This window comes from Delphinapterus leucas, chromosome 1 (assembly GCF_059928025.1).
Source record: "Delphinapterus leucas isolate spDelLeu-1000000601 "Yukka" chromosome 1, BTC_Dleu_Yukka2, whole genome shotgun sequence".
NCBI lineage: Eukaryota > Metazoa > Chordata > Mammalia > Artiodactyla > Monodontidae > Delphinapterus > Delphinapterus leucas.
The window spans coordinates 177097769-177110920 of record NC_143129.1 but is presented as its reverse complement, the minus strand read 5'-3'; positions in this window follow the sequence as shown (position 1 = coordinate 177110920).

Sequence of the window (13152 nt, the reverse complement as noted above, 5' to 3'; positions counted from 1 at the left end):
TAGGTTTGAATGTTGGCTCTGCTCCGACTAGCTGTGTTCCCTTGAGCAAGTCACTTAACCTCTCTGTGTCTACTTCAAAGCGTTGTTGTGGAGATTAAATAAAGCATATATGTGAAGCCTTCAGAATTGGGCCTCACAGATTGTGAGTGCTATGCGGGTATTAGCTGTGATTGTGGTCTTGCTTTTGGACTCTCCACAAACCCCATCAGCACCCCCATTTTATAGATGAAGGAAGCAAGCCTCCGAGAGAGGCGTGACCCGCCCAAAGCCATATGGCTGAGGAAGGGCATGGCGGGCATGTACCCGAGCCCATGTCTGTGGCTGGGCATTGCCTAAGTAAGCACAGAGGGAAGGAGGAAGTGAAAATTGTTCTGAAGCCCCCTTGTAGGTCCCCCTTACTCTCCAAAATCCTTTTACTGAGACAAGCTCGTGGCGCTTCCCAGACTCACACTGACAGTCCTGTCCCTTGATCTCATGCCAGACCAGCTGGGAAGGGGAGCCACCCTCCTCCTTGACCCTCAGACTGTCAGATCACTCCAGCTCAGATGAAGAAAGCAGCTGGCATGGGGCTGCCCCATCCATCACTTGGGGGAGCTTCTGCCCTGCTTCTCTGACAGGCTGCCCACTGTGTTCAGGCTCAGGGACCAGGTGACTGGGACCTGAGTGTAGATGACAGGACCGAGGGAAGGGTGATGCTCAGGTAGTGGCCAGCCCAGGGACCCGCAGACAAGCTTTCTGCCTTGACAACTGTGTCTGCTCTGATGGCCCAGCCTGTCTGTTTTGGTTCTGGGATTCATTAGTGAATCCCTCAGAATGGGTCAGAAGGGAATGGAGTAGAGTGTAAGGACAGAACTTACAAATGCAGTTGCGTTTGGGTAAGGAAGGTAAAGCAGGTCTGTTGAGCTAAATTCCCTTCCCTGTACCAGGAATTATAACCACTGACTCCCATAATCTTAGAGCTGAGAGCGCAAGTGAGAGATTTCTTGGTGCAATTGCTTCATTTTCCAGATGGGGAAACTGAGGTTTGGAGAGAGATAGGTTACTTCCCCAAGGCCACACAGCACATCTTGCAAGATTGAGCTGGACCTAGAATCTAAATTTCTAGAATCACAGGCCAGTGTGCCTTCAGAGAGCTTTTCAAGTGTAGCCACAGTCGGGTCCGTGCAGAGCCAGCCTCCCGTGACCACGTCCCCACCCCTGCTTATTGTTAGCTGATCACAGTAACTAACCTTTATTGAACACTTACTCCATGCCAGGCACTCTTCCAAGTGCTGTACAAGTATTAACTTATTTTATCTCACCCCTTAAGAAGTAGTTAATAGCATTATCCTTATTTCACACATGGGGAAACTGAGTCACAGAGAATAATTTGCACAAAGTCATCCTGCTAGGAAATGGCAGAGTCACAATTTGAACCCAGATCCTTGAGCTGCAGAGTCCAAAGTGTCTTGAAGCTTAGAAAACTACAGCTTCAAGGGAACTAGAGCCAACTGTCCTCAAGTAGTCATCCACTTACGGTCTAATTGCTTTGTGTGCCGCTGAATCCCTTTCAAGAAAATCTTCTTTACTGTGTCTTGGGTGGAGGGCCCCAGGGTCAGAAGTAGACTAGATTTGAAGTGGTTTCATGAAATGTGATTTAGGGAAATGATGTTAGTCTGTGGGAAAATCCTACAGCTAAGGGGAAAAGATCAGAGCAAGGGGGCAGAGAGAGGACAATTGTCTGGCAGCCTGGGACAGGATGCAAGACAAGTGAGTTCGAATACGGGGTCAGCCTCTCCTTGATGTGTCACGCTGGTCTCTTCCAGCCCTACCCTGGACCTCAGAATCCCCATCTGCAAAAGGAGAAGTTGATCTAAGTAATGTTCTCTCTGAAAGACCTTTCCAGCTCTGACATTTGGGGGTTTGATGAGCTGCTCCTCTTAATTCTTTTTATTTCCCAACAGGTTTACATTAGAATATGGCCCCTTAAGAATTCCCTGTACTTTTCACGGCTATTTGCTTTCAAGTGAGTTTTTCTTACCCATCCTGGAGTTGGACAATTCCAACTTGTTGGAATTGTTCCAATTCCCAATTGTTGGGAAGATCTTCCTTCTGTATAATTTAAGAGCCTTCTCTCCCATTTTTCTTCCTTCCTCAAGGATCCTTTGTGTCTTTTTCTTAATGCCAGACTAAGTCAGAACATGATCCCAGGCTCAAATTTGCCATCACGTGTTGGGGGCCTGTCCAGGCCTGTGAGAGATGCCACTGATGGCTTTATTACGCTGTTGCTGAGCAAAATGAACCATGGAGGGGAGAGGATGTGCTCCTTCCTCCCCTCAACCTGAGCCTCTCCAGCCCATCGAGTCAGGCAGAGCCTTTGCGGGGCAGGACAGGGAGTAGCAACTAAACCCACCCATGCTGCAGTGTGAACCCCTCAACTCAACTCACCCCGTGACCTGGTTGAGATAGCCAGCTTCCTCAGGGAAGAGGGGAAGCAGGATCACCTGATCTTCCTCTGCAGCCAACAACTGAGCGCAGCTTGAGATGCATCTCTTCCCAGTTTGTTTGCACATTCACCCAATCCACTCACTATTCATTCATTCATTCAATAACTCAACATTTGCTGAGCCCCTGCTGAGTGTCATATTCTAGGATGGCTCCTGGCCTCTCGGGAGCTTGTGGAACGTTACAAAAGGGCATGGAGTCTGGATTCGGATGGACCTGAGTCCAAGTCCTGGCTCTTGCACTAACCAGGTGTAAGATTTGGGGGAGCTTCTTTGCTCTTCTGATCTTCTGTGTCCTTACGTATAAAACAGGCGTAATAATATTGACCTTCTCTAGTGGCTGTGAGGATTTTGTCTATTTGTTGCCTGGCATGGTGTTGCATCAGACTGGAGACTCTTAGTGTGCTCTCCTCTCTTATACCAGCCCTCCCACCCCCAAAGCAGGATCCAAGTTTCCCTCTCAGACTGGGAGTTCCCGGGGAGAGGGTCTTCTCCTTCCCCACTGGTCACCTGACCCTCCCAGATGTCCCAAACTAAGCCCATCGTAATGAGCAGAGCAGGAGCTGACCATGGTACTGACTCACTCTCTCTTCACGCTCACTAGAGAGGAAGGGAATTGTACTCCACTGATGTCTTCATACTCCCCCGTAGGCTCTCTGGATCCTCCCATGACAATAATGTTTCCAAGTGTGAAAAGCTCTTTCAGACTCAGCTTGTAGGCACAGGCCTAGGAGAAACACTCTAGGGTGGTGAACGGGCCAGGGTGACCAATCAAACCAAGGGTGCCAAATCCCCCAGCCCCCATTCCTCTGATGATGGTGGGGGTGGAGGACGCGAGTGGGGAGCTTCAAATGCACAACAAAGGCAACCATAAGACAGCCTCCTACCTGTCTCCCTGCTCTCTTCCAAACTACCCTGTCCAGCCGCCAGATTAGTCTTCTGGGAATCTTGCTGTTCTCTGAGAAAGAATCACAGAGCACGAGAATCTGAATCTGGGCTGTAGCCTTAGTCACTTGCTTGACCAACAGAATGCTGTGGAAGTGACCCTCTGGGACTTCCAAGTCCAGGGTGTAAAAAGCTTTGCAACTGCTACATGGGTTTCTTAGAGTGTGTATCCAGGGGAAGCCAGCCCGCATGTAAAGACTCTCACTACACTGAGACCACCGTGCCGTGAGGAAGGTCACTTTGGCCACTTGGGTAGAGACAGGTGCCTGGCCAGCCCCAACCGTCCCAGGTGAGGGACCAGACCTGTGAATGAAGAAACATTGGAGACACACAGTAGCTGTGTGACTGCAACTGTATTAGAGACCAAAGCGAGCGCTGCCCCGCTGAACCCAGTCCACACACAGAACTTCGGGAGATAATAATACATTTGTATATTAATCCGCTCAGTTGTGGGGGTGATTTGTTACAGAATAACAGGTCATTGAAACAGGCCCCCCTGCTGTGTGCACCCACAGGCCCCTGAGCTTCTCCTCGTAAGCATTCATCGTGAGTTATTGTGCCTACTTGTATTGGCAGAGAGGTGGGCTAGTCAACCAAGATTCTTCTGCCCTTCCACAGGGTAGTGTCATTGTTAGGAAGTGGTCACCCAGCCAGACAACATTTCTCAGCTCCCTTTGCAACTTGGTAGGTCAGGCAACTGAGGTCTCACCAGTGGATTATGGGTAAAAGTGATGTACATCATGCCCACTGGCCTACAAAAATGTTTTGGGTGGTCTTTCTCTACCTGTCTGTTAGATGTGACTTTTGGAGCCATCCATTGAAGATGCTTCCATCTGCCTGGGTCCTGAGGAGAACTCCCACCCTCCCCCACTGACTGATTTTTATGCAGGAGAGAAATAAACTTTTACTTTAAGCCACTGAGATTTGAGGGGGCGTGGTGGTTCTAGTGCACATTACCTTAACACTCCACTTGTAAATTGTGTGTTCTTGCCAGCTTGATTGCTGACACCACGAGGGCAGAGATATCAACTGACTTGCTTGCCATTGTGCCTCCAGCCCTAACCCAATGCCTGGCACTGGCATGTGGTGGACACTTGAGAAATACCAGTGAGTGAATGAGTGTGTGGGCTATTTATTTATTTTCCTGCTGAATTATCTGACTCACACTTTACCCTCAGGCTAAACTTTGATGACTCAGCTGTCATGCTCAGCAGGTGGGCGTTAGGGACAAATTCATATGTTGAAACCCTACCCCACGTGTGTTGTATTAGGATGTGGGGTCTTTGGGAGGTAATTAAGATTAGATGAGGTCATGAGGGTGGAGCTTCTGTGAATGGGATTAGTGCCCTTATAAGAGCCAAGGGAGAGCTTGCTTCCACTCTCTGCTCTTGGCCAGTTGAGGGTACAATAAGTCAGCAGTCTGCAAGGCAGAACAGGGTTCTCACCAGAACCCAACCAGGCTAGCACCCCAATCTCAGACTTCCAGCCTCCAGAACTCTGAGAAATAAAACTCTGTTGTTTATAAGGCCCCCAGTCTCTGGTACTTTGTTAGAGAAGCCCGAACAGATTAGGACAGTGATGAACCTGAAATGCAAAAATTCCTTTCCTCCCAGAGGTTCCCTGGAGAGGCAAGGAGCTGGGGAGCCTAGCTTCCCTTTGCTTTGGCCTTATTTTAATGACTGATTTTTTTTAGGTCTTTTTTTTTCTTTCTTTTTTTTTTTTTTTAGGTAGGAGAAGGTTAGGTGGGTGGCAGCTTCATTCTAGTCAGAAGCTAAAAGGCTCGTTGATTTTTCTGATATCCTTTGAATGGGCCCTTTCTCCATAGACAGCTCCTCGCAGCTGTTAGGACTTCAAATTCCTCATGCATTGATGGGGACAGAGAAAAGATATAAAAGGCTTTTCGGCTGACACAAAAGAGGGGAAAAAAGAGGAATAAAAATGACAATGTGGTTAATACATAAAATGGTGAAATTTCTGGCACTCGCTGTATCATTAATCTGTCTAAAGTGCCTTTGATCTCTTCTGCTTTAATTAACTTGTAATTATAACATGATGATTTTTGCAGCGGGCAGAATCTGGGAGCTGAGCCCTGAAAGCAACTTCAGCCTCTGAGTAACATCATAAAGCAGGGTTTGCAGCATCTGCCTTTCAGAGGTGCGCTTCCCACATCTGTGTTTGCACACGTGCACACTCATGCAACACACACACGCACACACCAGGCTCCCTCATTGCACATTCTCATGGATTAGTAGCTATGTGCTCGTACTAAGTTTTATGAGTTTGGCCATAAAACTTGTTTTGGTTGATGGCATGTTGACAAAAGCGACAAAAAATGCCCAGTCTTACTTTCTGGTCCCAGAAGGAGCAGGAGATGCAGGCAGAGCAGTCACCCCAGTGCAGGTCAGCCTAGATCAGCCAACACCCAACAGACCTGTAAGTGCAGGAGTATAATAAATAATTATCATTGTAAGTCCCTGAGTTTTGAGGCTGAGGCAGCAAGAGTTAACTAATATATTGGTGGGATTAGGATTCAAACCCAGGCCCACAGTTCCATCTGTGTCTAAGGCCAGTGTGCTTTCCTCAGTGCCATGTGGTCCCAGAGCTGAGGGCCCTCTAGGCTGTTGGTGTTTTTCAGACTGGTGAGCAAGGGGGAGGCGGAGGACTGAGCACTAGAGCTCTGCCCCCATCACTCCTACATCAACTGTTCCACATCCATCTGTCTTATATTGGCCTGCTAGATAAGACTTCATTGAAAGAATGTGTTCTGCTCCTTAAACAATGTTTAAAAACCATGTATTTACTCCAATCTCCTCATTTTACAAACGAGGAAACAGAGGCTCATAGAGGGACAGCAGCTTGGCCAAGACCACAGCTGGTTAGAGATAGAGACAAGATGTATAGCTCAAGTTCTCCGGGCCCCTTAGTCAGAAAATCACATCACAGTTGATGTCATGAATCTTTGAGACAGGAGGACTGGGCAGGGATAATGGTGAGGTTGCAAAAAGAGGCTCAAAGAAGGGATGCCCCTGGGTGAGGTCACCTCCACCTCTTGCTGCCCTGGCTGACTCACCTCATTCTCATCAAGGTTCCCAGAGGGATGGCTGCATGGCTGCTGCCCTCCCATGGCTGGACTCTGAGAGCCTTGAGGAGGGCTTGTGTGGTTTTGACCCCATTCACCCAACTTTTAGAAACAGATGCTGGGCAATCCACCCTTCCTCATATTCTGCCCTTGGGGTTGATGTGTGCCCGGGTCACATCCCTTCACCCCTGATCTCAAGGGAAGAGCTCATGACACCTCCTTTCTGGACACTGTGATTGGCTCAGAAACGGCATGTGAGACAGTCAGACCAGAGATCAGTGGGGCTTTCTCTGAGCTCCAGGTAAGCTGAGCTCAAATGTGAGAGAGACAAAGAGATAGTCTTTCTGAGAAGGAAGCCAACATAAGAGAAATCAAGCTTAGTGAAATGAGAGGAGCCCAGCTTAGGAGGCACAGTCTGAGCCCCTGGATCAGGTTGTGCCTGAAGTCCACCCTCTCCCAGACTTAGGAGTTCGTTGATCCAATAAAGCCCCTTGGCCTAGGCCAGTTTGGGCTGGATCGTCCATCATGAGGCCTCGTGCCGCTTAGATCCCTGGCAAACAAATGTATATTTCTCATTCTGCTCCCAGAGCTCTGAGCTACGAGAGTTCCAATCAAAGTTCTGCTGCTGAAATGCTGTGTGATCTTGAAGGAGTCACTGAACTCTCTCTGGAGTTCAGTTTTCTCACCTCTGATTTATGCTGGTTGCCTCAAAATAGGTCTCGGGGCCCTCCCAGCTCCCAAACCTGTTACCTCCAAGCTCACTGTGTTCTGTTTTACCTCCCAGGCTTTGCAGGTGATTCTCTGCCTGGAACGTTTTTCTCCCCCACTGGCTCCAAACATCTTTCAAAATTCGGCACAGCTCACTTCCCCTGGGAAGCAGTTCTGATTCTGTTCCAGCCCGGTTGGATTTGGACTTTCCACCTCTGGTCTCTTGTGGCTCCTTTAGTGGCTGTTGAGCTGGAGGGAGTTTCCTCTGTGTGATGCTGGCTGGACCAGTCAGAGATACAGCTGGAGACTGGTCCCTTTACTATGTGCTGCTCCATGTAGTAAATGCTGATGCTGAGAAAACAGGCTGCAGTTTAGAGAATAAGCTCTCAGTGTGGCGGAGTCTGGTGCCAGAGATGGAGATGGCCCCCAACTAAGCGCACATGTCACAGGTGCCCCCTTTCCCCAGCACCACCTCCACTCCCCTCCCTATCCTTCACATGTATTTCCAGCTTAACTCCTTTGTCCTTGCTCTCCCTCTTGCTTGTCATCCTTTCCCTCTATAGGTCCAAATAACCACACAGATGAAGGATGGAGGCAAGCTGGATCCTCTAAGAAACCCCCCGGGGGAGCCCCAGCTCATGGAGGCCTGGCTCCCTGGTGTTACAGCCTGGGGGGCTCCAGCTCCCTGCATTTCTCTCTAATTATTTCATGCTGGTGACAGCCTTATTTTCCCAACCTGACTGTAAAGACCCCAGAGGCAGGACTCTGAGGTTCATCTCTGGCTCCCTAGCAACTGGCTTGGACCTGGCACAAAGCTGGCCCCTGGCACACTGTTGAATGACACACAGTTTTGTTCCCAGTTGTGTTCAATGCAGGGCTGGGAACACACGCCTCCCGGCGATTACATGTAGATTATGTGTGGATGTGTCCTGGTGATTACTGGAGGCTGGGTGGGTAGACTGAACTCACGGTGAATGACTAGCTACTACCACACTATGCAAAGTGCATTGTGGGCAACATCTCATTTAATCTTCCCAGCAACTTCATGACGGGGAGTCATTCATTCATTCGCCCAACAGATATTTCTTGAACGCCTTCTGTGAGTCAGGCACTGCCCTAGGCACTGGGATATAGCAGGGACCATATTTTCATCCGACGAGCTGAGGCACACAGCAATGAAGAGGCCTGCCCAAGGGTCACGCACCTGTTTGATGTCTCCAGAATTCAGACCCAGATCTGTCTCTCTCCGAGTGCTGAGCCCAAAAATGCTGTGCACGTTGCTTCTGCAGATCTTGCTTGCCTGAGATGTCTTTCCTCCAAAGCTCCCTAGCTCCTCTCGTTTCCCCATTCCCTCATCACTCACCCACTCACTCATTTGATCTTTGTCTTATTAGTTCAATCACCCATCCATTCAGTCACGCATGTACTCATCCATTGAGACGCTTCCTAAGTCCCTGGCATGCCTAGATCCCATGCTGGGCATTGGTCATGGCAGGTAATAACTCAGCCAACATCAAGCCTAGAAGCCAAGAGGGGATTTCCAGAGGCAGACTTCCAGCTGCATTGTGGGAGGAAGAGGGAGATGGGTCCATCCCAACTAGGCCTGGACCAGCCGGGCATTTCTCCAGGTATGGTTAACACAAGCAGAGGGAGGCAGAAGGTGAGAAGACAGCAGCACAGAGACCAGTGTTGGGAGCCCTGGAGAGTCAGAAGCAAACTGTGAGCAAATGTCAGTATTTTTGGACGGGAAATAAGCACTATGCAAATGAGATGCAAAACGATGCAAATCATGGCCATTCAATTTCAGTCCAAAGCTACTTTTGGTAATAAGTCTACAGCAGGGCTGGTAATGGAAGAGAGGGTGCATCAGCGGGGCCATGAGGGTGCATGAGGGCTTCCGATGTTTAAATGTTGGCTCAAGCTCTTTTTTTGGTAAACACACTGTGAGCAAAAAGAAGAAATGAAAGAAAAAAGAAAGAACAAGGAAAAGAAAAGGAAAGGAAATAATTAAAATCTAGAGGCCATGAGTCATCAATTGAGGTTTCTGTGCTGGAGGAGAGATTAAGGAAGGAGCGGTGGCTGGAGGAGGGGAGCTGTGGCTGCCCCAGTGAGAGCGCCTGGCACGCCAGGGAGACTAACAAGGAGGGACTGGGTACAAGATGTAGGTATCAGGTATCTATCGCCGTAGAGATGCTTCAGAACAAACAGCCACGAAACCTCAGTGGAATACGATCGATTGTAAACCTGTATGTTTGCTCATGAGTCTCTGGGTCATCTGGGTGGTTCTGCTGAGGTGAGTGGGCCTGGGCAGGACACACTCACCTGTCTGGTCAATTGCAGGTCAGCTAGGCGGCTTTGCTGATCTTGGCTGGGCTCTCATGTGTCTGGGCCTGGCTGGGATAACTGGGTTGATTGGACTATGCTCATTCCTCCGGCAGGCTAGCTCAGGAATGTTCTTATCAAAGGTAGAAAAGCAAGGGAGAGACCCAAAATGCCTACGACTCTTGAGACATAGGCTTGAAACTGGCATATAAGCATTTCTGCCGCTGTTTGGCAAGCAAGTCACTTGGCTAAGTCCAGATTCAAGGGTGGTGGGGGGAGGGGGTATCTAGGTTCCTTCTTGCAGTGGGTAGAGCTGTACATCACTTTGCAAAGGGCATGGATAGAAGAATGGGTGAAGGATAGGACCATTTTTGCAATTAACGTATAAGAGTGTAACTTTGGGTAAGTCGCCCACTCTGTCCAGACCTGCTTTGTCATCTCTGAAAAGAGAAGGTTGCATGGATGATCCTTCCAGCTCAGCTACCCTGAGTATGTACCTCATCTCAGGCCTCCAGGGCCCAGCTGGATTCTAGCTGGTAATAGTGAGGGCCTTTGCCTCTGTTCCTCCTCCACTGGGCCCAGGAAGTGCCTCCCCTAGGATCCCAGGCATCTTTCATCAGGGATCAATAGCTCTTTCCTCTTCTAATGGACTCCCTGATGGCTGGTGGCTGCGGCAGAACTGTGGGGAGAGATGTATTAGCCCCCCTTGTGCCCCAGAGGAGTGTTCATCTTTAGTGGATAGAGGGACGTGGCTGATCCTGTCTCTCCATTGTCTGAGATATTAATGAGGCTTTTATGGATTACGCTTCACTGAGGAGGATGACACAAAGGATAGGACTATCTCACAGGCCCAATTTCCATGTGCTGAAACCTGTAGAAACCTGCTTACATGGAATTATCCCATCCATCCACCCATCCATCCACCCATCCATCAATCCATCCACCCATCCATCCATCCATCCATCCATCCACCCACCCATCCATCCACCCATCCATCCACCCATCCATCCCCATCCATCTATCCATCCACCCATCCACAGTCTTCTTAAGATCTCCTATGTGCCAGGGCAGATACAGATAACACAGAGATGAATAAAACACAGCCCCAGCCTTCAAGGGGGGAGGGCACACAAGTAAGCAATCAACAGACCATTCTGGGTGTTAGGTGCAGCTAAGCGTGGAGAAAAGAACCCAGCAGAGGTCAACTCTGCCCCAGGTCTAAGAGGGAGTCAAATCCAGACTGAGTACAAGGGAAAAGATGTGGCTGGCTCTCTGCAGGCTCACAGCATCTGGTGGTGGGTCCAAAACTGCCTTCCATTATTATCTAAAGGATGAAGGGTAACCCCAAGCCAGAGTACAAGGATCAGAGCCCTGACCTTTTGGCCTTACATTCAAGAAGCCAACCCAAGGGAGTCCATATGGGAGAACACCATGGTGTTGGAGTGTGTATATGTAGGACCCATGTGGCTGAAATCCACACCTTCTGTTGTGTGGCCTGGGCCCGAGGGAATGGTCACTCCATCCTGCCCCTGGAGCCTTTGGTCAGTTATAAACAAAGGTCCTGAGCTCTCTTGCTTTGTGGCCATCTTGGGAAGGGTTGCTTAGCAGCCAGTGGGGTGAGTTCATCCACATCAATGCTCCAGGGGGCTTTCCCCTGAGAGTAACTGGTCCAATCTGAAATATCCAGGTAAGAGGCTGTGTAGTGAGACTCTGGCTCTGGGCTCCATCTTCCACCCAACCCTCCTTGCCAGGGTGAGTGGAGGCAAGGGCAGGAAGGACCAGATAAAGGAGAGACCATCTTCCTTAGCAGGACAGAGCCCACCCCAGACTCCCAGATAGGTGCTTAACCTACTTTTGCAGCCACAGAAGGATGTGCAAGTACTCAAAATTAGGCATATAATTTTAGGGAGACTCCTAAAGTCCCAGGATAAGAACTCTGACTTTAGGACTTAGATTAGTCCCACCTAATTAGACTTCAAACTCAGACCACTAAGACATTCTACTATCATTAGAGAAAGCTGGTACCCAGCCCTGCCAAGATGGGAAGGGGAGGGGTTTTGAGACACTGCCTCAAAGTTACAACTGCAGTTCCCTGCCGCTGAGAGATGTAACTGCCCAGGAAGGTGCAGGAAGGCAGGCGTTTCTCTCTGTAGTCAGAACCAGGAGATGCCAGGCAAACAGGAAATTTCACACCCAATGCGAGTCTCTTCACCATGCAAACCTCAGTATCAATTTATCACTTATTGCTTCTCCAGTTCCAAAGATGGATTGTGTAGATATGTAAAATAAGTGCAACAAATAAAGGAAATACATTTAAAATGTACAAGAATTGGCCAATTTTGCAATATTTCACCTCAATTTTATATGCTGGCAAATATATTTGAAATACATGTGTGCTAAGCATGACAAATTTATAGAAACTAAAGTTCTATTATTTTGCTGCAATGCGCCAGGGGAATAGCTCTGAAATAATATACTTCTGTCTGCAATAAAGGCTTTTCTCTGAAGCTGTCTTAATGCTGTGAACAAAACCTAGAGCTCTCTCAAGGGCTTCTTCCTTTGAATTACTGCTCCTCTCCATGGCCTTTCGCCATGATGTGTTTGGCAACCACTTGGTGGGTGGATGGGGATCCAGCCCACGATGCAACCCCCGGGCCCAGATGGCCCAGAGAGATAAGCGTGGAGAGGATGGTGAGCACGAGAACACACCCCCAGCACACAGCGTCTGTGTGACAGGCCTGCCACGCCCAGCACCTGCCTCCTGGAGACACACCTTAACTGTCACCATCTCCACTTGAGTAACAGTCCTGCGGTAAACTGGAGACACAGTTTGAGAGATTGGCTACAACTGCCTGTGCGGCATGGCAGCAGTAGGCTGGGGAGGAGTCTAATGGCCTCAGGGTCATAGTCTGCTGTCAAATGGATTTGGATCTACACTCTCTATTCTTTGGCTTGTGCTTCCGGAAGGTCACATAAGCTCTCTGAGACTCACTTCTCTTGGCTGTAAAAAGGGAGTAAAGATTCCAACTTTATACGATTGTCGTCACCCCACCGCACAATGTGTAATTAATTCCAGGGGGCGCCATTCACACTGTACTCTCCAGGTAGATGGTGCTCTCTGAAGTTACACAGTGCACTACCTGTGCAGCTGTACATGGCAGCTCTGCATGATATAAAGGCCCTGGCACATAGTAGGTATGCAATAGGCACAACCAGTTCTAGATTGTTGGATTTGGCCCAGAGTAGGCTGTTTTGCATACTGATTAAAAGAGAGGATATTGGAATCAGACGGCCTAGATTCAAATTTCTGCTCTGCCACTTCCTAGCTCAGTTATCTTGGGAAAGTTCTTAACCTCTGCCTCGGTTTCCTCTTCCATAAGACAGGGATAAATAACAGAGCTGCCTGCAGAGGTTGCTGTGAGGATAAAATCTGATAATTCAAGTCTGAGCCTTTATTGGCCAGTGGCTGGCAAATGACAGATGTTCCAAATGTTAGTTTCCACAGGGCAACTGGATAGACAGAGTGAGTATGGCCACCATGAGGCTGAGAGCAGTCAGAAGCAACACACCAGATGTACCCACAGTAACATGGGTTGACTGCAAAGCCCAGTGCTG